We start from the raw sequence: 27,710 nt of genomic DNA on the forward strand, positions 1-27,710 counted from the left end.
ACATATGCTTTTTATCTGCACTGTAAAGCTGAAACAAATAAGAGGGGGAAAAAAAGCTTTACAACTGATTCCCAAATCTAAACACCTCTGGCAGGCTGTCCCCATCAGCTCCTCCCTAGTTCAGCACTCACCATGGAAGCCTTGCTGGATTGGCTGCAGCAAAAATGGTCACCATAATCTAGCCAAACGAAAAGCCACAAAGGCCACCATTGGCAAGGGGCGAATGGGCCTCTTCATCTACAGGATGACCTAGTGTAAGTGCACCCATGTCATGTGACATAATGAATTATTTTTACCTTTGGAGAAGTCGAGGTTTGTTTTCTAAGAGATAATGAAATTGGTCCTAGTATCCCAAGATGGAACTCTATGCAATTAATAGCATATGGTGCGTGTGTGTGTGTGTGTGTGTGTGTGTGTGTGTGTGTGTGTGTGTATGTATGTGAGTGTGTGTTGCATGCATATGATAGGCTCACACACTCAAAAACCAGAGCCAAACCCCAGGTATCTTCCTCTACTGCTGGTTGCCTTACTCTCTTTCGACAGGGCCTCTCACTGAACCAGAAACTGATTGCTTTGGCTAGGATGGCCAGGGAGCTCCTGGAATCTGACTGTCTCCTTCTCCAGTGTTGGGGTTACTGGAGTATGCAGCCGTGCCCACTTTTTTAAACATGGCTGTTGAGGATTTGAACTCAGATCCTCATGCATGTGGAGCAAGAGGTCTTACCAACTGAGTCCTCTCCGTAGTCCTCCATTAAGGAAATATTTTAAAGGGGACATTTCAAAGGACTCACCAAATGCAACCCATTTGTAAATTAAAGGCAGTTTGCATTCCTATTTGCCAAACAATGTGTGCAAATTTCAGGGGCCTCTGCTCTAGTTCCAAATGATAACTTGGGATGGTAAAAAACGAACATATGTCCACAAACATAGGACTTTATATTTTTAGGTAAAGCCCACTTCTTCTAACTTACAATATTCCAAGTCCCTTAATCTTTTTTAAAAAGTTTAACTTTCCGCCGGGCGTTGGTGGCGCACGCCTTTAATCCCAGCACTTGGGAGGCAGAGCCAGGCGGATCTCTGTGAGTTCGAGGCCAGCCTGGGCTACCAAGTGAGCTCCAGGAAAGGCGCAAAGCTACACAGAGAAACCCTGTCTCGAAAAACCAAAAAAAAAAAAAAAAAAAAAAAAAAAAAAAAAAAAAAAAAAAAAAAAAAGTTTAACTTTCCTTCTTACTTCATCAGAAAATTCCTAAGAAACTTTGGGGAGATACACATTGGTTTTCTTTTAAGTTAAAACATTAATGGCTTGGTGGCTCATGCCTGAAATCCCAGCTTTAAGGAAAAGAAGATTCAGAGTCTAAGGCAACCCTGGCCTAAGTAGTAAGACTGACTCAGAAAACAGCAGTAACAGCGCTCCAGATAGTTCACAGGTAGAGTGCCGTATTTCACCTTCTAATGAAGAGAAAAAGTTTTTAAACTATGACTCATGCTCTCGATGATGGTGAATTCTGACTGTCAATGTCAACTGCCAGGGCCTAGAATTTCCTAGCAGACAAACCCCTGGGAATGCCTGTGAGGGAGCTTCTATGTTGGGTTAACTGAGGTTGGAAAACTGTCCTTAAAGTGGGTGCCACCTTTCCATGGCTGGGAAACTGAACTGAAGAAGGAGAGCGTAAACGGACACATTCATCTCTCTCTGCTTCCTGACTGAAGACAGACTTTGATGCACTTTCTCACTCTCCTGGCTCCAGGCCTTCCCTGCCACGATGGACTGTTCCCTCACGCTGCAAGCCACAATAAACCCTTCCTTGTTGACGTTGCTTTTGCCATGAAGTTTGCCGCAGCAAGGAAAAGATTAACTAGTATACCCACTCTTGTGTTCTACACTGAAACCATTGAAGTTTCAGTTCAAATACTGTCAAAAAGAAAATAAAAATTGAGACTGACTTCTTGATTTGTGGAATAGGTAATTTCCATACTAACAAGCTGGTGAGAAATTCTCAGAAGTCAGTAACTGTAAGGCAAAATAACACATGACTTAACAGCTTGGTGGGGAGCAGATAAGCACCATCTTTAACTGCCTTTCTCTAGTGAAAGAACCTTAACTATCAAGAATATGCCTTTTATGTCTGTAAGTCAAGGGAGGTGGAATCTTGAGGATCATCAGTTCAAGGCTTCCCTCAACTACATAGCAAATTTCAAAATAGCCTGGGATACACGAGACCTTGTCAATTTGTTTAAAGGCAAACTTCTTTGCAAGTTCAATTTGTACAATGTAACCCACCAGCTCTCTAAGAGTATAGGAATATGATGGACAATCATTTACTAACATTATTGGGGTAGAAGCCATAAATTTATGATTGTTACTGTGCTTGTTCATTGGTTGTGTGACCTCAGTCAAATTATGTGACCTTCTGTACCTCAGTTCTATACCTGAAAGCATAGGAAGGTTAGCGTTTAGATGATCCTTGAGAGATTTCTCAGGAAAGATGACAGATTTCTGTGCCAGTCAACACACAGTAGAGATGCTCCATTCTAGGTCACTAATAAGGGTGAAATACAAACCACGTTTCCCACACATGAACTTTCAGTTCATAAGTACATAATATGTTCCTAATATTTAATTCCCTTGTAGTTTTAAGTGTAAATGTTTTGTAATTTCATTAATTGTTGAATAGAATGGTTGTATTAGCTTTTTTAAAAAGAACAAGACACAAAAAATTCATGACTAGAGATTCAAAAATAAAATATGCACAAAGTCAAATATCTGGTCTTCAAGTTCATAGTCTAATCAGAAAGTACATCTTGTTCTTGCAAGGACCTGGGTTTGATTCCCAGCTCCCACACAGAGGCTCATCATCTCCTTGGGCATCAGGCATGCATGTGGTATAAAACATGCACACACATACATTAATAACAAAATAAATCTTTGTGGTGATATTTTATTTGTGCTCTAACAAATAAAGCTTGCCTGGGGATCAGAGGACAAAATCAACCACTATATTAAACATAGAGGTCAGGCACATGCCTTTAATCCTAGCATTCAGGAGGCAGAGATTCATCCCAATCTCTGTGAGTTCAAGGTCACACTGGGAACAGAGCCAGGTGTGGTGGCAAATGCCTTTAATCCTATCACTAATTAACCATAGAGGTCTGGAGGTCTGTACAGACACACAGGAAGTGATACAGCTGAGTGGAAAGAGGAAGAGATGTAGCTGGGCAGAGAGAGGAAGAAAGATGGCAGGGCACAGAAAGATATATAAGGTATGAGTACACAGGAAGTAGCTCTCCAGGGCTGAGGATTTCCTAGTGGTAAGAACTTGTGGCTGGCTTGTTCTGTTCCTCTGATCTTCCAGTTTTCACCCCAATATCTGGCTCTGGGTTTTTTTTTTTTTTTAATTAATAAGACCGGTTAGCAATTCTTGTCACAAATCTTTTTTTTTAAAAAAGTAACACGTGTGATAACAAATTCACAGAGGGCACCAGGTGTCCTTGATGCAGAAGGCAGACTTTAACTGGCTAAAATGAAGTATACCCTGTATTTCTACACCCCATCCCACAAAGTATCACTTTAGCTGGCTTCCAATCTCTTTACTACCAAAAAATGTAACCCTCATCACAGTAGATAAACCCAACCATTAACTGATTTTCACTAAGTTCCTACGGGAGGAAAAAAAAATCTAGTTTTCAACAATTGTCCGAAGAAATTTTAAAGTATAATGTATCCTCAATTTTTTCCCTGAAGTGCACTTTTTGATAGCTACATCAGTTAATAGAATCTTATTTCCCTTGAGAAATAAAAATGGCTTGTTCTGCAGTTTTTCAGTTTATAAACAGTGACCTGGAAGGATTAAATGGAAAGCAAGCTGTGAGCACTACCAAAAGGAATGTCAAGTGCAGACAATACCCAGAAATAACAAAGACGGGACAGGGCAGTCACAGTCACCTGCCTTAGCATATTAGGAATAAAATTAATCCTGATTTAGAGCACGCATCACTCCCAGGAGGAACACTCATACATGATGTGTGCAATCTCATAAAGATAAAAGGAACAGGTTAATATGCGTGCTGATTTCTCTATTATGTTAGTTTTCCAGGACAGGTTCTTATGTGTCTCAGGCTAGCTCTGAACTTTCTGTATGTAGTCAAATATGATCTTGAGTTTCTTATGTTCCTGGTTTTACCTCTCTAGTGCTGGGATTACAGGTGAGAGCCACCACCCTGCTTTACAGGGTACTGAGAGAGAACCTAATGTTTAACGCATGCTATGCAACTCTACCATCTGGGCTACTGCCTCAGGGATACGTTATTCTTAAAAAAAAAAGAAGGTATATGTGCTGTGTGTGTGTGGTGTATATGTATATGCACATTTGTGTGTGCAAGTGTGCTTGCCCCTGCATGCAAGTGTCAGGGTCACTGGTTGAAGTTGGGTATCTTTATCAATTGCTCTCTATCTTACCATTTTGAGTCAGGATCCTAAAGCTTGCCATTTAAGCTAGACTGGGGGGATGTATCTGTCTCACACACCTGGGGTTACAGACACTTCTACACGGCACTATGGTCTGAATCCAGGTTCCCATGCTTACAGCACAAGCACTATAGCCACTGAGCAATCTCCCTAGACACTTTACGCTAAATTTTGAGTGTTAAAGTTTGTTTGAGAGAAGCAATGATGTTTAGCTGGAACAAGCATCGGACCAAAAGCAAAATCGAGTCTTAGGCTATTTCTGCGACTTGGAGAGAGGTGTAGGCACCTGCTGTAGCCATGTCTGATATGTCCCTCAGCCTCTGTCGTGTCCTTTGTTTTATTTTTCTGGTACTTCATTGGTTCCTCCTCCCAGTTTTCCTAAGTTGTCACAGACTTGACGTCACCCCTGCTTTTCCTTATACCCCTGTTCTGGCCAATGCCTCTACCAAAGAAGCAGTCTAGGGTGCTAGCTGATTAGCCACAGGAGCTGGGAGGGAAGTGGTGAGGGGCGAGGAAGGGCATTCTAACTCCCCTAAAGAAACTAATATGTGTAGCGAATGCTGAGATAAGTGAACCGTAGCCAACTACAATGAAAGTTTCAACTCACTCAGACATCATTGGGAACATTCTACTGTACTGGTTACTAGTACAATGATGTATCTTATACTAAAGAAAACCAGAATGAGGATATGTGTATAATTTCAGACAGTCAAGAGTTTTGCTTACATTTTATACTTCTTACATTAAGAAAATCCAATTACCAAGCATTTACATTCTCATTAGGTATTTTTTAAAAGCTTAAAAACACAAAATCTGTTTTCTGAGGTACACCTACTTTGTGCTTTCTCTTCTTCATGTCGAGTTTTTGTTCTGAGTTTGTTTCTTTTTCCTTGTGAGAACATCTGGCTCAATATCAACTTCTCTGAATTTTCATTTTCTGCATTTATCAGATCATCAATTCAGTTCAGCAAACGTTAAACAACAACCACCTCTCCGTCCTCCAAAAGGCAATGCCCTGAATACTGTGGGAAATAATCAGCCATGCCAGGGAACTCATAAAGAGACAAACATGGCTAAATACATAATAGCACATGTAAGTCACCACACGAAATATTTATGCATGTTAGGAAACATGCAGGAATAATGCCATGGACATAAAATGTAAGAAACCAACTCATTTGGAAGCAGAGGTTCCAGGACTGGCTGTGCAGTAGTGGTCAGATGTTAACATCTGAAGTTTTCATGATTTTTTTCTTAATATTTCTTTTCCATTGTCTATTTACTACGTGGTGAGCTTAAACAACAATTAAAAATAAAGCCATTCTATGCACTAGGAACATTAAAAGGAAATCTGTTCAGAGTAAATACCACAGGCAAGCTTAAAATGCCCACAGTGTAGGAGCACGGCATCAGGTGTAGGGTAAAGGGCCAGCCAGAGAAACCTACCGGAGCCAGTGAAAGAAACATTTTAGCCCAGAACTAAAGAAACACACCCTGACCCTGAAACCAGTGCCAAAGAAACACACTTTGGCCCTAGAATCAGAGCCGGTGAAAGAAATATACCCTGGTCCTGAAATTAGAGCCAAAAGGTTAAAAAGGGCCAATGAAAGAAACATACTTTTGGCCCTAAAACCAGAGGCAAGTCTGCCCCTCACCAACTGAGCATGAAACTAACCAATTCCTGATCAGGAGAGCCAGCCAATCCCTGAGCAGGAGAACCAACTAATCCTGAGCAGGAGAACCAACCAATCCTGAGCAGGAGAACCAGCCAATCCCTGAGCAGAAAACCAGCCAATGCCGGAGCATGAAATCTAGCCAATCTGAGCTTGTCCAAGCTCAAGGGACTGAAATCTGACCAATTCCCACACTGAAAATTTTCTCCCTGGAAAAACTCTGCCCCTAAGAAGCCCTATGTAAGCCCTGAGCCTGTTGAGTTTGCTGCTGCTCCCCTTTTTCACCCAGACAGAGGCAGCCACTCTTCTGGATTCTTCCCTCCCAATAATCTCTTGAATGAAGTTTGGGTGAGACCCTCTTTCGCTGGAGCAGAGACAGAGCCTGGGAGGAGCAGATCAGAGCAAGACTGTATCACTTTCGCTGGGGAAACCTTTCTCTAGCAAGCCGAATTGTTACATTGGGGAAGCCTTTCCCTGCAGCAGGGCTGTAAGCTGTTACACTTACGATGACTTGTGGTATTCCTTGGCTCTCGACTGACAGGATCCCTTTCCATCCGAGCTGCAATGCTTACAGTAGAGCTAAAAGCCAAGGAGCCAAACAGTTTTTAAATCTTCATTGAACCAGTTGTATTATCAAAATATGGAGGACCACAGCAGTAACAGGCAGAAAAGGGACACATTAAACCTGTGTTTGCACACGGCACACCAGCCAAGGAGACAGCAGAGTATCACCTGTGGCTGGCTTGTCAACAACGCTCTGAAACAATGCCAAGCCTGGTGACAAACACAGGTGAGAATAACCAACACCAACTACAACACAAGAGCAGATAAGAAGGCCGTGGGAAATGACCTAAGATGGATGAGGAGGGCACAGGGCAGTGCACCTCTAACTGGGAGAGCCGGACTGGTCAGACAGAGCTGAAGGACCGTGCTGGGACTATACAGAAGAAAGGCAACAGTGAAGTGAGATGAAGTCAGAAAGGAAATAGAGCTGAGGAGAAAAAAGGTCTATCTGGTAAACCACAAGGAAGCGCCATTTACAACCGTCTGTGGTGCAAAGGCAAACATGTAACACTTCAAAGCAAAATGACTAACTCTAAGGGCAAGAAGCAGCATCTTAAGAAACGTGAAAATCAAGAACAGCAAATAAGAAATAATAAAATAAACCCAAACCAGCAGCCTCGCTCAGGAGCATGACGCCACAAACCAGCTGTTGTATCGGAACTGAAGGGACAAGTCAGGTACCAGCACCACACATGCCAGCCCCACGGTTCAGCGTCCCCTCTGCCACAGCCACCATACTGAGGATTTACAGCCGTCCTCAAGTGCCAGTAGACAGGTTCTGAAGAACCCACAGTAACAGAAACACAGGAGGGCACCAAACCCAGCAGCTCTCGGCGGATCCCCCTGGATGCCGCAGGCACTGCTGTGGAATCTGAGTGACTGGGGGACACTGGAGGCATTTTAGCCTCCTGCTTTCCATACGGCCTGGCTCTACACTTAACCATCTCAGCTATCTCTTTTAACTCCACTGGCAAAAGGCACGTCTAATTTTTCTCTCCACTTTCAGGATCTCCTAGGAAAAGCTCCACATTTTATGCAATTTATACAATAAAAACCAGCACTCTATAATTCAATTCTTGGTTAATTTATGATTTCTGCTTACACAATAACTTAGTTCATTAGTTTATAATGGAGTCCATCAGTTTCTGGAAAATCATTATTTGACATTGAGTAATAGTTGGATAGAAATTCAAAGGAAGTGATGAGGGAGATAGCTCAGTTGATCCATCATTTGCCTTGAGCATGAGGACCGAGTTCAAATTCCCGCAACCCATATAAAGCCAGGTATGGTGGTGTGTGCATGTCTGTAACCCCAGTGTTCGCAGCATGGGGTGCAGACACAAGCAAACCCTGGAAGCCTGTGGGCCAGGTAGCCGGGCTCTGCAGTGGTAAACGAGATGCTGTCTCAAACAAGGTGAAAGGTGATGGCTGACAGCCAAGGTTGTTCTCTGACCTCCACGTGGCACCACGGCATGCTTACACCCATACATCATATGAACACACAATTAAAACATGAACTAAAAACCATGTAGATATAAAAAAAATCTCAAAGCAACTCAAAGAATATTAACTTCCATGACGGAGATGACTGATGAGGAGCTGCGCAGCAACCCTGCTCCACCCATGGGAGTGACCTCTGCACTATTCCAGTACCTTCACCTCAGGAAACACTTCCTGGCCTTTTATCTTCTACACCATCTCCTGTGGAAAGCCAGGCTGCGGTGAGTTGTGGGGTAACAGCAGGAGGAGAGGCACTCATGGGCCACTGGGAGGGCAGGACAGACACACCCTACCGCTTACTTCCCACGCACGCGTGCACCCCCATATGCCTATCAATTCCTGAAGAGTAAAGGGTTGCGGTTTTAATCTTTATGACTGCAATAAATTAATATTAATACCCAATACATGTGTTGCTGGCATGAATGCCTCAATGAGTGAGCCACAGGAAGGAAGGACCTGACTGCTCAGCTGTAGGGTAGAGTCCAGTGTGAGCACTGACTCCAAGTGCGGTAACGCCCACCATCATTAATCTCATCTCTGAGAATCCTTCTTTCCTCCCTCTCCGATTTTCTTCTCTTTCTTTTGGCATTATTTTCGTGTGTCCATGTGAATCAGTGTGTGTGGAGGTGCCTTTAGATTACAGAGCAGGTTGCTGGATCCCCTGGAGTCACGGTTGGTTGTGAGCTGCAATGTAGGTGCTTTGAGGAGTCCGAGTGTTCTTGAGCCACATCGCTGACCTTGCTTTTCTCTCTTGAGTCAGGAACACATGCATTCAGGCTATTTATTTTCAGGATTGTCACCAGGAGGCTCTCAGGTTTACAGCCTTTTTATCCATAGGGAGGTAAAGGGTTCTGGGCTCGCTCAACTTTGACTTACACTGAGTGAGGTGCGATACTCGAGCGAGCCTCCCACTGGGCTGTGGCATTGAAACCTCAAGCCACAGTAAAAACCCTCTGGCCTTCAAGGAGACAGGAAGACCATCCACATGGGCTGACCTTAAGTGTTGAGGGCCTAAGACCTCTAAATGTATCACATAATCTGATCCCGGGAATGATTCCTCTCGGAAACTACAGCGCCTCCTAGCAGCAGGACAAGCAATAGCAGGGGCTGTAAGCTTGGCTTTGTCCATTTAGAACCATGGTCTCTCTGCCATCTTTTCTGGATGCCATTATAAGGATTTGTGTGTGGAGCTTCTGTCTCCTGGTGTGAATGAAGGCGCTTTGGGAGTTTTTCCTCTAGAACTTTTCTGGATTATAGCATACTGAAGAGGTAACTGAAGGCCAGCAAGGGCCTTATTAGAATGTCTTTTGAATACAGAATCTTAGACCCCTTGTTCACCTGTAAGCTAGAATGTCTTCTTACATAAGGATACCAGCTCTCTCAGTGCAGCATGCCACAGATGCTTCACTGTCCTTCCCAGGTGGTGATGTGATAGAAGGACCTTCCCCCCCTCAGCCAGCTCTGTTTTCTTAAAATGCTAACAATTTCTTGTGAGACATCTGTCAGGGTCTCACAAGAAATAAATTTATTAGAGTACACAATATTTTGGGGAACACGATACTACCACATTTCCTCTCTTTTTGTCTAAAATTAAAGAAAGCTTATAACTAATACAAGAAAAACTATCCAATAAGTATATACAATATATACATATATTTCATACATGTAGTAGTACTGCAAAGTACCTACATTTTAAAATAGAATTTATTCACGTGATCCTTTTATTCAAAGAATAATTTCATAGAGTATTTTAAAAGGAGAATTAAAACAAAATCTTTTATGCATTTTTTATTTTGCAAGCAACACATTAAACTGGAAGTGTTAGGGGGCGGGGTGCTGGGCTAAGGGGAGACGCCTGGGAAGGTGTGCTTGATCTACAATGGTGGTTCAGGGCAAGCCAAGTGTACAGCACACATAATTATATATACACAAGAAACCTATCATTACTGAAAACAAGCATTTGTGAAAAAAAAGGGGGTATTCCATTAAGCAATAGTACCTGATCACACTCATTCACTCATGGCTCAGTCAATGACAGAGACATGTCCATATTTCTTGAGTAAACTTAAGAGCCAAGCACAGATCAGATGAACTAGATCAGCAAACAATGCAATTTCAACTATAAAGCTTTCTCACCAGTTACATAAGTGGGTTTTAGACATAGAATAGAATGCAGGGTTGAAGAAATCTAAGTGCAATCAAAACAGCATTTTAATAAACTCAATCTCTTGTTTTATAGACATCAACATAAGTGCACCAATTAAACTCAATAACAGCAAAGACCTCAAAACATAATTCTGCCTATTATGCCTTCACAATCATGTACAAAAAGAGTGCCCGTTCTTTTCTGAATGAGAGTCGTTAGCATCTCTAGACTCTGCTGATGGACCACATTCTTATTCTGTGCCTGTGTTTCCTGTTTGTTAGTGGTAGAATACTAATTTCCACTATTTTAAATGAAAGACCCACATTTTACAGCTCTCATTTTATTGAAACAAGAACTAGAGGTAAGGAATAAGTGCAGGACTGCTCCCCCATGGGGCTGCTCACCCTGGCATTCCCTTATTTTGTAGAGAATTATCAGCGAGGCATGGCAACCACTTGTTTTTCTTCTCATGTTTTTGAATTCTGGTCAGAGCAGTTACTACTGTTTCTAACTTAGTACCCTCTTTTGCAAGCTTTCCCAAGCCCCTTATTAGAGCCCTGGGAAGGCTTCCTATCTGATGCGCTGCCAGCCACTGTCCTTTTGAGCACAATGCTCTCAGGTTATTAGTCTGATGTGCATCATTCAGCAAGCTGTCTCACAATCATTCTGATCACCATCGTGGAAGATGGAATTGCTGCCTTGCCCATGGCTTTTAGATTTATATAATTAACCAAAATTAGCTTGATGTTTAAAACACAATGACAGCACACTCGTTTATTTTTGGAAGAACGCTTTATTGAACACAATCAGTGGGCTGATGTGGAATTGCTACCTTGGACTGTCAAAGTTTTCCTATAAGATTATTATACTTAAAAAAAATTCAAATTCTTTAACAGCAAACACCATTAAAATAAGACTATTTGATAAAGCAATCAGGGACTATACTGTTTTCATTTTCATTCACCATGAGGTTTAACAAAGCCCAGTCATATAATATTTCATTCAGATCTTTGAGTGTGTTCTATAAATATTCATCAATGGGAAAAGTATAAATTCACCTCAACCCAAACAATATTACATGAACAGAATAACAAGTATAAATGGAATCTATCATGCAGAAGTTCTTGGTCTCAGATTTAAACAAAAAATTAAAGTAACAACTAAATTCTGAACATTGCAACAGTTATAACCTTGGAGAGGAGCTTGAAGTTTTATTTCTAAAATATATGTGGTTCATTAGCTTTATGATAAACCGCAGGAGCACATTGGCTACAATCTCCATAAAGGGAACAAAAAAAAAGAATGTTTTCCATACAATCACTTCCATAAAATGTAGCCTGTAAATAATACCGAAAAAAAGCTGACTCTCATTATGCATGGCTACTGTGAGCTCCATTAACATCACTGTACAAGGATGTGGACCCCAGAGTTTGCTGATTCATGTTTTGAATAACTCCAGACTGACTCCAGTGCTCTGTAGCTCAGTGTCTTTCTAAGGAAGATGGTGACTGTCATATTCACCCTTGCAAGGATCTAGTGATACAGAAATGCAAAGCACTGCCAGCATAAAGCAGGAGCTCAAAGCTCACACGTTTGACTCACTCCATCAATATTAATCCAGTCTGCCTAGGTGCCGGCACTGCTGTCCACATGGGGCCAACAAATTGGACAGTCTGCCCACATGGAGCTGTCACCCTGGTAGACGTAGGATGAGTTTGGCTGGTGGCACAAATGCCAGAGTGTCCCCTAGGCCAGCTTGTCCTCACCCCTGCACTGAGCACACAGCTGCTGGCCATCAGCCAGTTACTCTGGGGCACATGAAAGGCTGGGGGATTTCAGTCCGGCACCGATGTTTGGCTTTTTCTCAGTCAGTGTGCCTGCTCCCTTCTTTCTTTTTAGACTGTGTCCTCCAGTCTTACTTAACCAGGTATGATTTACAAAGTGTTAATTCACTCCGTGTGAAAGTCAGGAAGGAGTTCAGCTGGGGAGATGGCTGGGCGCAGGGGTGGGCTGGGAGAAGAGTCAGCCATCCCACATCCATCGGTGCAGGGCTCTCCACTCCAGCTGTCTGATGCCTTCTGCACTGCACGGGCTTCCAGTGCAGCCTTCTGGTGTGAATAAATAACCTTTTAGTGCTGAATGGATGTTTACAGAGAAGAAAACAAAGAAAAAAAAAAAAACCACCGGTGTCCATCTGAAATAGGTTCCTAGATAGGCTCAGCAGAGCATGTGCTTAGCATGTCCAAGGCTCAGGGGGTGATTCTTAACTCCTAAATAGAAACATACATGGAAAAGAGGGGCCAATCCTTAGCAAGCTGAAACACAGGACACAGAAATGAGAGTGACTGGAAGGAGCTAACAAGCCAAAGGAAATGTCTAAGACAGAGGAGCTGGGTGGGATATATTTAGTTTTTGTCTAGACCCTGGCTTTAGTAAGTAAACTATACAGATTTTTGTTTGAGATAATCAAAGATACTTAAATATGGATTGGGTGTACAATTAATTGTTAGTTTCACTAAGTGTTACTATTGATAATATTGGCAAAATATGCATTTTAAAAGAAGGAAAGGTCATGATCATTATGTGTGTAAAATTTGGAGGCTGGAAAGGTAGCTCAGGGTTACAAGTACTTGTTGCTTTTCTGGAGGAACTAAGCTCCCAGCACCCACCAGGTAGCTCACAACCACCTGAAACTTCAGCTCCAGCCTTCTTCTGGTTCTGCAGGCTACTCCGCTCATGTATACACTCAAGAGACACAAACATGCACACATAATAAATGTCTTACAAAAGTTCTGTGTTAGAAATAATTTTAAGAATGTAGCAAAAACTAAAGATAATATAAATGACAGTCAGTAATTGCTAGATCTTAATGTTGAGTGCATTATATATTTCCCTTGACATTCTACATATTTGATATTTTTCATAGGAAAAAGTTTGAACTATAGCATGCTACTTAAGAATTTCATAACCGAATTGTAAAAGTGAATAGCAAAATGACTCACAAGCAACCATAAAGAAAACAGTGTCATTCAGGTCAGGCTGCTATAAGAAGATATCTTAGACTAAGCAGGCCGTAAACAACAACAAAAAATAAGTTAATGAGTTTTGGGGCTGGCCAGAAAGACTCACTTCTAACCAATAGAAAACAGGGAAGTGAGGGGATGCCTCAATTTCTGTTTGACAACAAATGTTAAAATGTGCGAGAATGCAACCTCTGGATCTTCTTCTTCACAACTTACTTGTTTTTACAAAAGGTATGGCCATGCCACATGCAAGCGACCCTCAGCACTTCCGAGGGCAGAGGCCTGGGCTTGCAACCCATAGAGAGACCTGACTCTGTCAACCACCAGGTGAACATGGCTGGAGACACAACCTTCCCGGAAGCTCGGTGCTCTGCAGCCTGCCTGGATCCTGTGCTAATCTTTTAAGGCTACCAAAATATGGCCTATGAAGTTGCTCATGTCACAGAGTAGGCTCTCAGAGTTCCGAGGTCAGAGTATTAGCACAGTTGGTTTGGGGTCTCTTTTCCTGTCTTTTGAAGATCTCTTCTGTATACCTTCATGTGGCGTTTCCTTCATCCAGCCATATTGGATGAAGGCTTTTCATCCATATTGGATGAAAAGCTTCATTTCAGCTTAGCAATATCTATTTAAGACAATATCTCCTCATGAGTGGCATGCTGGGGTCCTGGGAATCAAAACATATGAGTCTGAGGGATGGGGAAAGGACACAATTCAACCTCTACAGGATCCCAAAGAACAAAGCCCAGGTAAATGCTGTCAGATTCCTCAGCCACAGAAATATGCAATAATGTTTTGAGCCACTGAGATTTGGAGGTAATTTATTATGTGGCCATAAATGACCAACCTAGCAGCCAAAATAATTATCACCACTTACCACCAGACCCCAGTGAAAAACAACTTAATAAAACTTCTCATATACATACATACATATATATACACATATACACACACACATATATATGTATATGTATATATATAAACAAGTCTAAATCTCTATGTCTTCCTGGGCTTGAGGGTATGCATACATAAAATGGTCAACATTCTCTGAATGCAAATAATTGCCTAACAGCTTCCACATGTGAACCTACCACATATCCATGTCCTAAACACCAGCTCTAGATGCCTGAGAGCCCACTCCTGGCTTCTAGTTAGTCCTGGCTTCTGGGACGACTCCAGAGCCTGCATTGTTAAAGCACAATATTCGGAATACTTTGAGATTCTTGAGTTTAAAGAGGGGTTGACCATTGTCTCTTTCCTGTATTTGCAAAATATTTTCAGTTTTTTGACTGGAATGAGTAACCCAATGTTTTTAAAAACTTCTATACTTATACACTTATACTTATACACTTATTAATTGAGGTCTACAGAGTAGATTCCAGGATAGCCCGGGCTACACAGGGAAACTCCATCTTGAAAAACAAATCTCTATATTTTCTTATATTTTTGGTTGTGAGCCTAGCCTTTAACGGCTGAGCTATCCCTCCAGCCCTCTATATTTTCTTGTTTCCTTCTACATATCACTGCATACACACCTGCCTTCTGTACATCTCCTTACACATATCAAGTAAATTAGCACTTTTATCACATAGACAATGCATGCATCTTCTCTTTATTCCATATGCATTTAAAATAAATAATCCATATTATTTAAATACCAAAATCCATGTTTTTTTTCATTTTGAGTTTATTTAACCTTTAGTAATTGTTAACCTAAGGTTAGCCTATACTTAGAATTGTTTTTTCTAACTATTCTAAGAATGACTTTAATTTTTTTTTATTTTTATGTATGAGTATGTACCTGTATATATATATATATATACACACACCATGCTGGTGCTCTGGTGCCTGGGGAATCTGGAACTGGAGTTACAGGTGGTTTTGAGCCACCATATGGGTACTGGAAACTAAATTTGGGCCATCTGAAAGAGCCATAAGTTCTCTTAACCTCTGAGCCATCTCTCCAGCTCCTTAAGAATGTCTTTACCACTTAGACATTTATGGGAAGAATTTGTCGTTTTCTATGTAGCAAAAAACTTACGGAAAACAGCCTGTTTACTTTTTTAATGTGATATTTTCCAAACGTAATTATGCATAAATTTTAGAAGGTTAAAAGTGAAACATCTTTTAGAAGACTGCTTTACATAGCATTTAAAAATTTTATTGATATTACTTTGGGGATTTATATCTTTTTCCTGTTGTTATTAATATGTCAAAATGCTACTGAGCATGAGTCAATGAAGTCTGACTCTTGTGTGCAAACCTTAGTGCCTGTTCAAGTCTTACCAGTGTTTACACGCAGCTCACCTTTTTTCCTTTGCCTTTCATCTCAATATGTGATTTTCAGTTACTTTAAATTTTTTTCTTTTTTGAGAGAGGGTTTCTTTGTGTAGCCCTAGGTGTCTTAGAACTAGCTCTTTATACCAGGCTGACCTCAAATTCACCAAGATCTGCCTGCCTGTGCCTCTCAAGTGCTGGGATTAAAGGCGTGTGCCACCACTGTCTGGCTATCTTCAGTTACTTTAATTTCATATCTTTAAAATAATTTTGCCAATGAACAAGTGCTACAGATTCACTGGCTCTTAATTCCACTTTCAGTGGAGTAACAAATGCATTTTTAAAATCTGAACTTGCCTTAGTTTAGTTTTCTTTAATATACTTTATGTCACATTTAGCATTTAAGTGTTTATCTTTTCAATTTGCCACTTTCTTATGGTCTTTACTGAACACCATGGCCATGGCCTCCGGGTACAGCCGGTCATGGAGCTCAGTCACTTGAGACTGGATCAGCTCCTGTCCTGGTACTCCAGGAAATCATTATGTTGGCTCTGATTTACTTCTCAGAATTCTGTAAGTGAAATGAGCAGGGCATGTTTTGCTTTATATGATGGCATTTTAAGAAGCAAAATACAAAATGTCATATTAATATTGCTAAAATCATTATTACTATATTCATTATGGCTGTTAGTTTGGTGTTCTTGTGGGACTCCTAACAGTGGGAGGGGGTGTGTTTCTAACTCTTTGCCTGCTCTTGGGACTCTTTACTCCTATTGCGTTGTTTTGTCCAGCCTTGATAAGAGGTCTTTTGCCTTGTCTTACTGTATCTTGTTTTGTCTGTTTATCTGTTGTCTCCTGGAAGCCTGCTCCTTTCTGAATAGGAAATGGAGGGGGGTGGATCTGGAGGAGATACTCGGTCGGGAGAAGTTGGGAGGAGAGGAGGAAGAGGAAACTGGTAAGTATGTATTATATGAGAGAAGAATCTATTTTCAATAAAAATAAAAAATCATTATTACTATATATAACACATACCACCAAAAGGAATCAAACATCATTTATAATACTTTATACAATACTTGCATGATGTCTATAGTTGAAATTCATAGAAAACAACACAAGCATGCTGTTCTTCCCAGCTGCCACCTGAGCAAGGTTAGAGCACACGGTGGTCACTTCAGGTTGCAGGCCAGTGTGTACGGCTTCTCTAGGGTTGTGGCTTCACAACGGGAGATAAGGGAAATAGGAAGATTTAATAAAACCTTTAATGAATAAAACAACTGACATTTTGACAATGTCCCAATTACTACTGTCAAAGTTCTCTCAACTACTCAGGGCTGTTGCCAGGAACTGGGCAAGCTACCAGCAATCATTATGATATGATAGGTTAAAGTCTACAGAAAAATAACCGTTGGCAAACAACCTCTTACACCTCACCGTCTTGTATACTTTTCAGAAACGCAAAACATCCTCCCTCCCCGGGGGCGCCCAGGCTATGATGGAGCAGGGAAGCAGACACAGCCATAAGCACAGAACATGAGAATATATGTTGATCCTGAGCCTCTGAATGAACGCATGGCATGAGGCAAGGCTAGCCATTGTTTTTTGGTTTTTGATTGTTTAAAGAAATTAATTTATAGTTACAATAAGAAAAGTTGTATACCCGTTTCTAACAGCTATAAACTAATATACACTCATACATAATATCATCAGAACATGAGCCATTGGTAAAATCCATTACATATAAAAATACTTCTCAAAAATAATAGCAACTTGAAGTGGTATAAACTTCAAGATATTATTATAATCCTTGTATTTTCATTCTAGCTCAAAGTTCATTGATATTAGAAAAAATATTGCTTAACATCATTAACCAAATGGTGACAAAAGAATCATTCTCATATTACTGAGAAAAAAAGAAATATGTAGGATATCAATTTCAATATACCCACAAAAATAAAAACTAGGGAAGAGGGGGAAAATCTTCAAGTTTTGTCTCCATTTAGACATTCCACAAAATCAAAATTTTTCTTTACAATAAGATATATTTAAAGATTATTTTTTCCTGGAACTCAGTATTTAGAAATACTGAAATGTAAGAGTAAGAAAAAATGCTGTTTTGAGTAATTCCATAGATCAACCAACAGCCCAGGCTGAGACCCCTGTTCTCATAACCCCTGTGTTCTCAGGCTTCAGGGCAAGAACACAGACACAGACACACACCCATCACTGGTCTTCCACGGCGATGAGCACTCTCCTCCATGGGTGGACAGATCTGCAGTATGCTGCTCTATGGGCTCAGAAGCAATGGGGTCCAGTGACTGGGATTAAAGTCCCGAAACTGTGAGACCAAGCCAAGCTCTCCTCTCAGCTGCTTCACTGCAAGTGTTAAGAACAGGTGACCAATGCAGTGACCAGGACAGAAAGGGGCGGACAGAGGACCTGAGGAGGGCCACTAGGTATCTGACTGGACTTTGTCCTCTTTGAATCAATGACAGAAATGTGTTTTTATTCCATAGCATCTATAATTTTAAACTGTATTTTAAAGGATGAAAGGAATTAATTCCCAATGTCAATTTACTCGTCTGTGCTCCAGTATCATTTAAGATGGCCCCACATTTCTGGGAACTGACCCAAAAAAGCAATATTCACAGCGATTCCTTATGATCTACAAAACATTCTAGATTGGAAAAAACAGAAACAGTATTTTATTTTGTCCCATTACGCTTAGTCATAGGCAAGAGTGCCATCTGATTGGCATTTTCCCTCTTCATTCTGAGATCACCTAATCACAGAAGTGAAATGACTTCATTCAGAAGGAAAATGGTCGTTTTTAATGATCTGCTGCCTTCCTGATTCCAAGCTGCACACTGCTGGTTTCACCAAGGAGAACAGGAGCATGCGAGCTGTCACAAGGGGGCACCTGAGAAAGCGTCCTCCTGCGCTAGACAGGAGGGCTCAGCAGCTGCTCGTCATTTTAACACGGAAACAGCTAGTTAGCTGAACGGCACCAGGATAGCTGCTACCTCCCCAAATACTCCGAGCCTTCGAGGTGTGTCCAGCATTCCGACACTGTGGTACAGAACCACACAATCAGGTTAGAAACACAGATAACGAACCCTCAACATTTTATATATGTGTGTGATTTTGTATTGGTCCATATTTATAGCTATTGTGGCTTCCATGTGAGCCATGATCTGCAGACTGGATATACCTGTAAGACTTAACTTTAAAATACTGCAAATTTGTGTTTAAAATACCATATATGAAGTATTTCATTGAAACTGAAAGACAATGACTACTTCTGAGCTTGGGCATCTCAGCATATAATAATAAAGACTTTTAAAATTGTTTTACAATGTAACCAAGCAGTAGGTGATACTTTTATATGTGTATTTAGACAAACTATTCAACAAGTTATCCACCAGCCATACACAAACAGTAAAATCTAGACATTGGTCAGTATCCACTAGCCATGGACAAACAGTAGAATCTTGTACCTCAGGCACCAAGTTGCACAGCCACATTCAGGAATCTGAAGCTTAAATGTTGCTAGCAGATTCCATGTTGAAAAACATAGAATGCACATGTAGATTGACATAGAGCACTACTAAACAATGCTATTAGACAATTACAATAAAATGGTTTGCAAATTAATGAATCAATGATTGCTTGCCTTTGCTGACGGACAAAAACCTACTAAAGCATATATTTCTACATTAACTTGAGCAAGGCTCATTCCTACATCTCGGTCCCTCTCCCCCTTGTCTCTTATCTGGAGCCTCTATGGTCTTTAATCACTAAATTTCTTCACACAAAACAATGAAGAAAGAGTCTTCATAAGTTTGGAAAGTATGCCTATTTTGTAATTTAAAGTGTCATAAAATATATAAATAACCTAGAATAATCCAAAGCACTCAGATTGACCACAGAACTCTCTAAAATATACCTACAGATTTCAAAGTCACACACTACACCTGGCTAAAATGAAAAAGGTGGGCAACGGTAGGCATTGATGAGGAGATGGTGAAAAAGGATGTCACTGTTGGTGGGACAACAGGTGTTTCACTTCTAAGTCTTAATGTATGTGTGTCCTGAGATATGACAACAATCACCCTCAAAGGTACTGATTCAAGAAAACGAAATGCTGAGCACAGAAAGACTTGTAGATGCTCATTCAAGAAGCTGCTCATGAACAGGGAAGGACACAGAGCCGCATGTTCAGGCAATGAATATTATGCCATAAGGGAAAGTTATACACAACATAATTAAATATTTAAAATACAGCGCTAAGTGAAAGAGCATGACACTGTGATCTCATTCACCTGAAGTTGTAGAACACAACAGCTACCTATGGTAAACAACAGAGCAACACAACCCCCTTGGGAAGCGACAAGGGAGATTGCCAGTTAATCGGAAGGTATTGGCTTTTAACCAAATAAAGGAATAGCACACAATAAGAAGGAACTAGCTGCTCTTTGGTTTCCTTTTATAGAAAAGGCACAGCTAATTTAAAAATCATTAACAGCAAATTACACTGAAATATGACAAAATGATCAAATGATTGATGTGGATGTCTCAGAGCAGATAGCAAGGTATCATCAGAGTGTTTTCTGCAGGCTGCACCTCCTTTTGAGTCTCTGCTTGCTCCCACTGTCAGTGCCCGTATGACCGGAGTACAATAAGGCGCATAGTCTAGTTATCACCCAGCAGAGGGGCACAGACAGGCTTGCAACCACTGACTTACATAACTCAAAGATTTCCTGCTTCTCTGTTACTGTTAAAAAGCACACAATCTATAGCTAGTTTTCTATATACTTTTCCACATCCATAATTCTTGAGTGGCAATGAATTGATAATAAAAAATGTCCTCATTTGCAAAATAATGGGAAAATATCAGCAAGGTACTTTAGATGCCAGAAAGTTCCATTACACATGCACTGAGAAAGGGAAGGAGGAAGTTTGTCATGGCCTATCTAAGTTACACTTTAGCTTCATTTTTTTCTATTTTTATGTGTAAGTGTACATGGATGTGTGAGTGTGTTCACGTGGTGGGGGATTCATGTCTGGGAATTCCTTGTGTACATGTGTAGGCCAGTGCTAAACCTTGGATACCATTCACCTTATTTTTGGGCAGGTCTCACTGATCCTGGAACTCATCATTTTGGCTAGCTGCTGGCAGGGGTTCCAGGGATCTGCCTTTCTCTCCAGTGCTGAGATTACAATTGTCTGCTGCTGCACCCAGCATTTTTACATGGGTTCTAGGGCTCCAACTCAGGCTAGCATGTGAAGAATTTTACCAAATGAGCTGTTTTTATTTTAGATCATATATCCTTTGGATCCAAGAAGGAATACAAACTTCTCTCTCCTCCACTGTTCTCCATGTAGAGCAGTCTTCTGTGAAAGCCAGGGACAAAATGAAGCAGCATCAGTCAAAGCCAGCTTTCAGAGGCAGAAGAAGTGGATTTCCCAGCAGGTCCTGACCTGAGGGGACGGTTTCTGTCAGCTGTGTTCCATTTCCTGGGCCTGTCCACATGGGAAGGTGGACACACAGCTCAGGCCACAGTGCCAACCCCTCCTTCCCCCAGCCTCAACACCCCTACTTCCCCCCAAAAGCACACCTTAAGAAACTCCTATGAAAACCTCCAAAATGCAGAAGACGCTGTTTGGGGCAAACTTTTAAATTAGTCTTTTGTGGTTCATTCACATGAAGTTCTTTTTCTGGGCAAGATAGCCCATGCCTGTAGTTCCAGCGATGTAGGCGGTGGGCACAGGGAGATCCTGAGTTTGAGGCCAGCATGGACTACTGCTGGTGATTACAGCCCCTGACTGAGCAGACTGAGGGAGGGTGGGGCTTTTGTGGGCAAGTTTGGGAACTTAGAAATGGAAAAGTCTTACTCCTACTCACACAGGTGACCATTCCTCAGGAGTGTGAATGATGTGAAACCCTGTGGAAGTTACAGGCTCTGTGTGTCCTGCTCCAGCTGCTTTGATATACTTTGAATAAGCAGCTGCTCTCCTAGTTCTTAGAAAAGAGGCTCCTGGGAGCAAGGGCATCATGGGAAGGACTCTGCCCTAGACTTGAGAAGGATAAAAGTTGATTCTATTTTAAAAACAAAATAGCGCATGGCTGCCATCTGGCCCGCAATGTCCGCTGTCGGGCTGCCTCCTTGCTGTCTGCAGAACGCTTTACAGCTCATGGATTGTTCCAGAAATCCATGAATTGGATTTTTCTGTTTCACACTACACAGTGTTCTAGGCAACCTTACCTACATTTTCAACAAAGCAATTAAAACAAGTCACGTAATTACCTAGTAAAGAAGCAAGAAGCAAAATCTTATTTGAGGATCAACTCAGGTTCTGCTTACACACTACTGTGCATGCCTTACATTCCTTTATGGACTGGCCCTCAAACTCTCTACATGCTGAGGATGACCATGAACTTTTGACCCTTCTGCCTCTGCCTGCTGGGCGCTAGGATTATGGCACTCATCACCACACCTGTTTTATGAATCACCGGGGATCCAACGGCAGGCTTGCCCGTGCTAAGCAAGTGCTCTACTCATGGAGCAACTTCATACGTAGCTCATCGTCTCCAACTCGTTATTTTTCTCAAGCATGTAAATCAAAATACTGCCCCTGAATCTGTCTGTCAAGTCCTTTCTTCCAACAGCCTGAAGTTCAAAATACTAAAAATAGAAACTAGATATTTTTCCTGGCTTAGTAAATCATAACTTCATTTTCATAACACAACAATTCTGAAACGTAATGGATACAATGCATTGAAGTTTGAATTCTTTTTTTGCAAATGCAATAATATTCATTTTAAACTTCTCAGTTGTAAATTAGGAAGGATAATCTTAAAGATTTCAAGTAAGGAACATTAATGAGAATAATTTCTATTTGCCAGTGATCTCTAACAGATGGTTTCCAAATGAATCCTACATAGTTAATGTATAATGATATACCATGGATATGCTACACAACATTAATAATGAATCACAGAAATATACCTAAATTCTTATCAAACAAGGTAAGAAAATGTTGAAAGGATAAGCTCATTGCTAAGAAATAATAGTTGTTTGCAACCAAGTCCCTCTTTTAATAGATTAATGGATTAAATGAGACAGCTTTAAAAAAAAGCCACATTAGCTCTATTTCCTTAATTTGTATCCCAATGTATTCATTTAGTATAAGAGGGATATTAACATGAATAATTTTATGACAGTTTAGAGTTTTTAAATTGAATTTTTTGTTATTTCTCTCTTCCTGAGAAGAAACATCATGTTTAAGCACCAAAAAAAATGAAAGTTAATAATTGTATTTTGCCTAATTAGATTAGGCAAAAAATGCAAAGGGTAAAACTTGGCTAAGAAAATGACAATTATCTTTGAAGGAACGTTTCCAAATTTTAAGGTGTTTTCTACAGAATTCTCTCTTGAATCTGCTGTTTTTGACAACTGCAGTTCTAACTCACTACAGCACCAGGTGCTGCAGCAATGACCAAAGACGTCCATCAGTCGCTCTTGATGCTGTTTTCATTATTGGAGCTAATAATTCCTGGCACAACTGTCCAGACGCACAGGGAGATCAAACTCGCTTGGCCAGCAGCAAGGATCAGACGAGGACTTCAGAGACCATGATAGATGTCTGCAGGACCATGATTCACATTACCTTATTTGTAAGTCACAAGAAATTGCACTTCATGAATGTCTTTATATGTAATCCATACAGTCGACTATGAATGGATCTTCACAAAGGCTCAGGTTTAAATGGCAACATATAAGATGCCATGGAGACAGTGCTACCTCTATGGGGACAACCAGAGCAAAGCTTCTGGGGACCAGTGAGACCAAAAGACTGAGGGGGCAAGAGATGACAACAGATGTGTGTTCTCAGGATGGCAGTCCTGAAGGATACTGTTTTTTGGAAGTCTGAGCATGGGAAAGGAGCTAGTATAAACCCAAGCTCTGCTTCACAGAGGAAAGGGCATCCAGTTGAATATGCTCCAAAAGAAAGTGACGTTAGAACTCTGAGGGAGGAATCAGAGAGGGTGGGAGACATGAGGTGTAAGGCAAGAAGAAATCACAAAGGCAGTACTCAACATGCTGGGCAGGACCACCAACAGGGTGCTTCTAAGTCGTGGGGGGATACAGTGTCCCTCATGTAACCACAAAATATTTAATAAAATTGTCATTGATTGGGTTAATTAAAAGAACCAGAAGAGACACAGGTTCATGTCTAGGTGTCACAGGGACTGGCGTTTGGCACCTGCTGATGTCTAGAGACAAGAGGTCAGTCTATGTTTTCTAGAACATAATGAACATAAATATATACAAACACATTAGAAAACTGCAGTTTGAAATTTGTGCTTTTTTATTCTATGGGGAAAAGTCCTAAAAATGAAAAAAAAAAAACCTAACTGAATGCTAGAAATATTCAGAAAAGCCACAGATCCTCGTCAGTCTACTTTTCACTTGAAACCCATCGGCACGTAACGCTGATAGATATATTCTAGAAAACCGCACAATCAACACTGATACTTGCCACAAAAAGAAGGGAGAGCATCACCTTTATAACTACTGCATGCTGGGAAAGTAATATCTAAATAGAGAATAATAATGACATCAGCCTGCTAAACATTGTGCTTACAACCAAAATTATTTAACAATTATGCACTGAAAACTTATCCTATAAAATGTAGTAGATGATAACTATGTACCTGGTTGGAAGATGAGGGATTTTTATGAACAAGAATAGACTGGAAATCTTCCCATCATCCTTTTCAGTTTATGGACCTTCAAACAGGAATAGGGATTGTCCAAGCTCACATTGGCATAAGCTGAAAGGCCATGTATGAGCCTGAGTCATTTGGCTCCTTATTTATCCCTTAACATCGTGACTCTAAAGCTCAGAGAATGTGGCTAATGAACGTTCAATGGCAATCCTCCTCTGATCCGGGTGTGGCTCATCTCCCACTTGGAAGCCCAGCCCCATTGTGGTAGTTTTAGAAGATGGTAAAACCTTTAGGAGATCGAGTCTTCTGAGCTTTCCTTCAGTGATATTGCCCTCAAAGGGATTAGGAAGTTCTTGTGTAGCATCCTTAGTTCTTGACAAATGGCTCTTTTTCTGTTCACTTTTTTTGGTTTTATTTAAACACAGATAAAGCACACACACAAGACATCTACTCGTGTTTTTCACTGCGTAGCCTGGCGTTGGGATTGGTGACTCTGATGGCCGGCTGTGCTGCTCTTTCCATGATGGCTTTTCGGTTCTTGGAGGAAACGTTGTGAGCAATCTCAGCACAGTAAGATCTGTTGCACATCAGCAGCACTTCCAGCTCCTTGACATTGTGGACCAGAAACTTCTGGAAGCCGCTAGGCAGCATGTGCTTGGTTTCCTTGTTGCTCTGTAACCAATGTTAGGCATTAGGATCTGGCCCTTGAATCTTCTCTGCACCCTGTTGTCGATACCTCTGGGTTTCCGCCAGTTTCGCTTCGCTTTGATATATTGGTCTGACTGGTGCCGGATGAACTTCTTGGTCCTCTTTTTGATGATCTTGGGCTTCACTAGAGGCTGGAGGGCAGCCATGATGCCGCTAAACAGATGGCCGACAAATGGCTCTAAGCAAGCAGACCCCTGAGTGACTCTCTAGCTTCCTATCTTATCCTATGATCTCTCTTCCCACTAAGATCGCATTCCCCACAGGTCTGCATCAGATCCTATACAAATGGGCCATTTCATTTTGAGCTTTTAGCCTTCAAAGCATTGAGAATTTTGTTATAGCAACAGATAACAGACTAATACAATACTCCACTTATCATAGGTATTAATATATTCATGGGAAAAAGAGATAAATGAGCAACAGATTACTCTCTCGCCAGGGAAGCTGTACAAAATAAAATAATAAAATGAGTCACAAGGCCTCAAAATGCTATTTTCCCCATTAATATAAACAAACAACACATGCTAATAAGAATATGAAAGCAGAAGAGAGGATTCAGGGTGGGAAGAAGGGAACTATTGGGAGGCAGGACGGGGCATTACAAAGTTTGTCTTCACTGGCAACATGACAGGGTATAGAGTCAGTGTGGAAACACACCTTTGGGTCTTTTGGTGAGGTGCTTCTAGAAAGATTTAACAGAGGCATGAAGAACCACCTTGAATGTAGGTAACACCAGCCTGTGAGCTGGGGTTCCAGAATGAATAACCGGAGAGAGCGAGCTAGCACATCCATTCATCTCTCCCTGCTTCCTGACTGACCATCTCCCTCAGCTTTCCTGCTGCTCCTACATCAGTGCTGTTCCCTTGAGTTACTGTGGTCATGTATTGAGAAGAGAAGCGAATGTAGATGGAGCAAACGAGAAGAGGAGCTGATACAGGGAAGCAAGGAAGGGATCATGGAGAAGAAAGTACACACACAAATGCCTTAGTGAGATCTGTTACTCTGTTTGCTACTCTCAAAACAACTAAAAGAACATGTTACTAAAAATGAACGTAATTTTAAAATGGCATATAGGAAAGTATCTATAGAAAAGTACATTTCGAGGCCCAGCGGCGGCCCGCAGAGGTAGACGGGCCTGGTGGCGGAGGCGGCCGACAGGGACATTCAGGCCCAGCAGCGGCCCACAGAGGTAGACAGGCCACAGGGCGGAGACAAGCAGATGCAGGTAGGTCCGCAGCGGCGGCCTGCAGAGGTAGATGGGCCCGGCGGTGGCGGCCGACAGGGACATACAGGCTCGGAGGCAGCCGGCAGAGACGTACAGGCCCGTTAACGGCCGGCAGAGGCAGACAGACCCAGCGGCAGCTGACAGGGACATACAGGCCCGGCGGCCCGCAGAGGTGGACAGGCCCAGGGACAGAGACAAACAGACGCAGCTTGGAACAGGGACGCCTCTAACCCAAACACCTGGGGAAGAAGCTATCTCCGTGGGATGGAATCAGAACGAATCTGAACACTCCGTCTGAGGACAACCCAGGGCCCAGCTGCTGATCCTGTGAAACCCAACAACTTGGAGGTGTTGGTGAGACTAACCTGCTCAGCTGAAACCCATCTGGGAGAGGATTCAGATGCCTACAGTTGGAAGTCTGAAGAAACAAGATCAGCTGAGGAGTTGACAAATGAACAAAATGTGACCTGGGAACACAGAAGAAGGCACTACCCAGCCACCAAACCATATCACCAGAATCATAAGTATATACTTCACCGACTGAGATCAGCTGCCCCTGAAGAAATAGCCCAATAGCACCAATTTAACCAAGAACCCCTACTAAACCAAGACTAAAAATTAGAACAAGAGAGGCACTTTCAGACACAGACACCACCTGCACCGCACAGAGGAAGAGATGAGTAGACGCCAGTGCAAAAATACAGGCAACAACATAAAGACCTATATGGCAACATCAGAACTTAGTGATTCTACACCTGCAAGACCTGAACATACCAAGACAGAAGAAACAGAAGAAATCAACCCTAAAAATGACTTTAAGAAGATGATAGAGGCCCTTAAAGAAGAAATAAAACATTCCTTCAAAGAGGAAATAAAAACTTTCCTTAAAGAGGAAATGAAAAACTCCATTAAAGAGGAAATTAAAAAAAACTCCCTTAAAGAAATGGAAGAAAAAACAAACAAAAAATGGGAAGAAATCAAATCAAGCCAACAAAAAGCAATTAAACAGATGAAAGAAACATTCCAAGATCTGAAAGATGAATTTGAGACAATAAAGAAAACACATGCTGAGGGAATGCTGGAAATAGAAATCCTGACTAAACGAACAGGAACTACAGAAACAAGCATAACCAACCGATTGCAAGAGATGGAACAGAGAATCTCTGACACTGAAGACACGATAGAGAAAATAGATTCGTGAGTCAAAGAAAACATTAAAGACAAAAAAGTCATAACACAAAACGTCCAGGAAATTTGGGACACCATGAAAAGACCAAACCTAAGAACAATAGGGATAGAAGAAGGAGAAGAATACCAACTCAAAGGCACAGAAAATATATTCAACAAAATCATAGAAGAAAACTTTTCTAACCTAAAGAAAGAAATACCTATGAAGAT

At 41.3% G+C, this 27,710-nt stretch overlaps 1 protein-coding gene and 1 pseudogene across 12 annotated transcripts in view; both read right to left on the reverse strand.

Moving 5' to 3' along the window:
* The window catches only part of Nr3c2 (nuclear receptor subfamily 3 group C member 2), a 331,912-nt gene that overhangs the window by 176,519 nt on the left and 127,683 nt on the right, over positions 1–27,710 (reverse strand). The gene's annotated exons all lie outside the window — the stretch shown is intronic.
* On the reverse strand, positions 1,208–27,210 carry LOC143273297 (large ribosomal subunit protein eL32 pseudogene; annotated as a pseudogene). The gene has a single exon (XR_013051249.1). The product of XR_013051249.1 is annotated as a large ribosomal subunit protein eL32 pseudogene (transcript).

The sequence above is a fragment of the Peromyscus maniculatus genome, chromosome 5, assembly GCF_049852395.1.
Source record: "Peromyscus maniculatus bairdii isolate BWxNUB_F1_BW_parent chromosome 5, HU_Pman_BW_mat_3.1, whole genome shotgun sequence".
Lineage (NCBI taxonomy): Eukaryota > Metazoa > Chordata > Mammalia > Rodentia > Cricetidae > Peromyscus > Peromyscus maniculatus.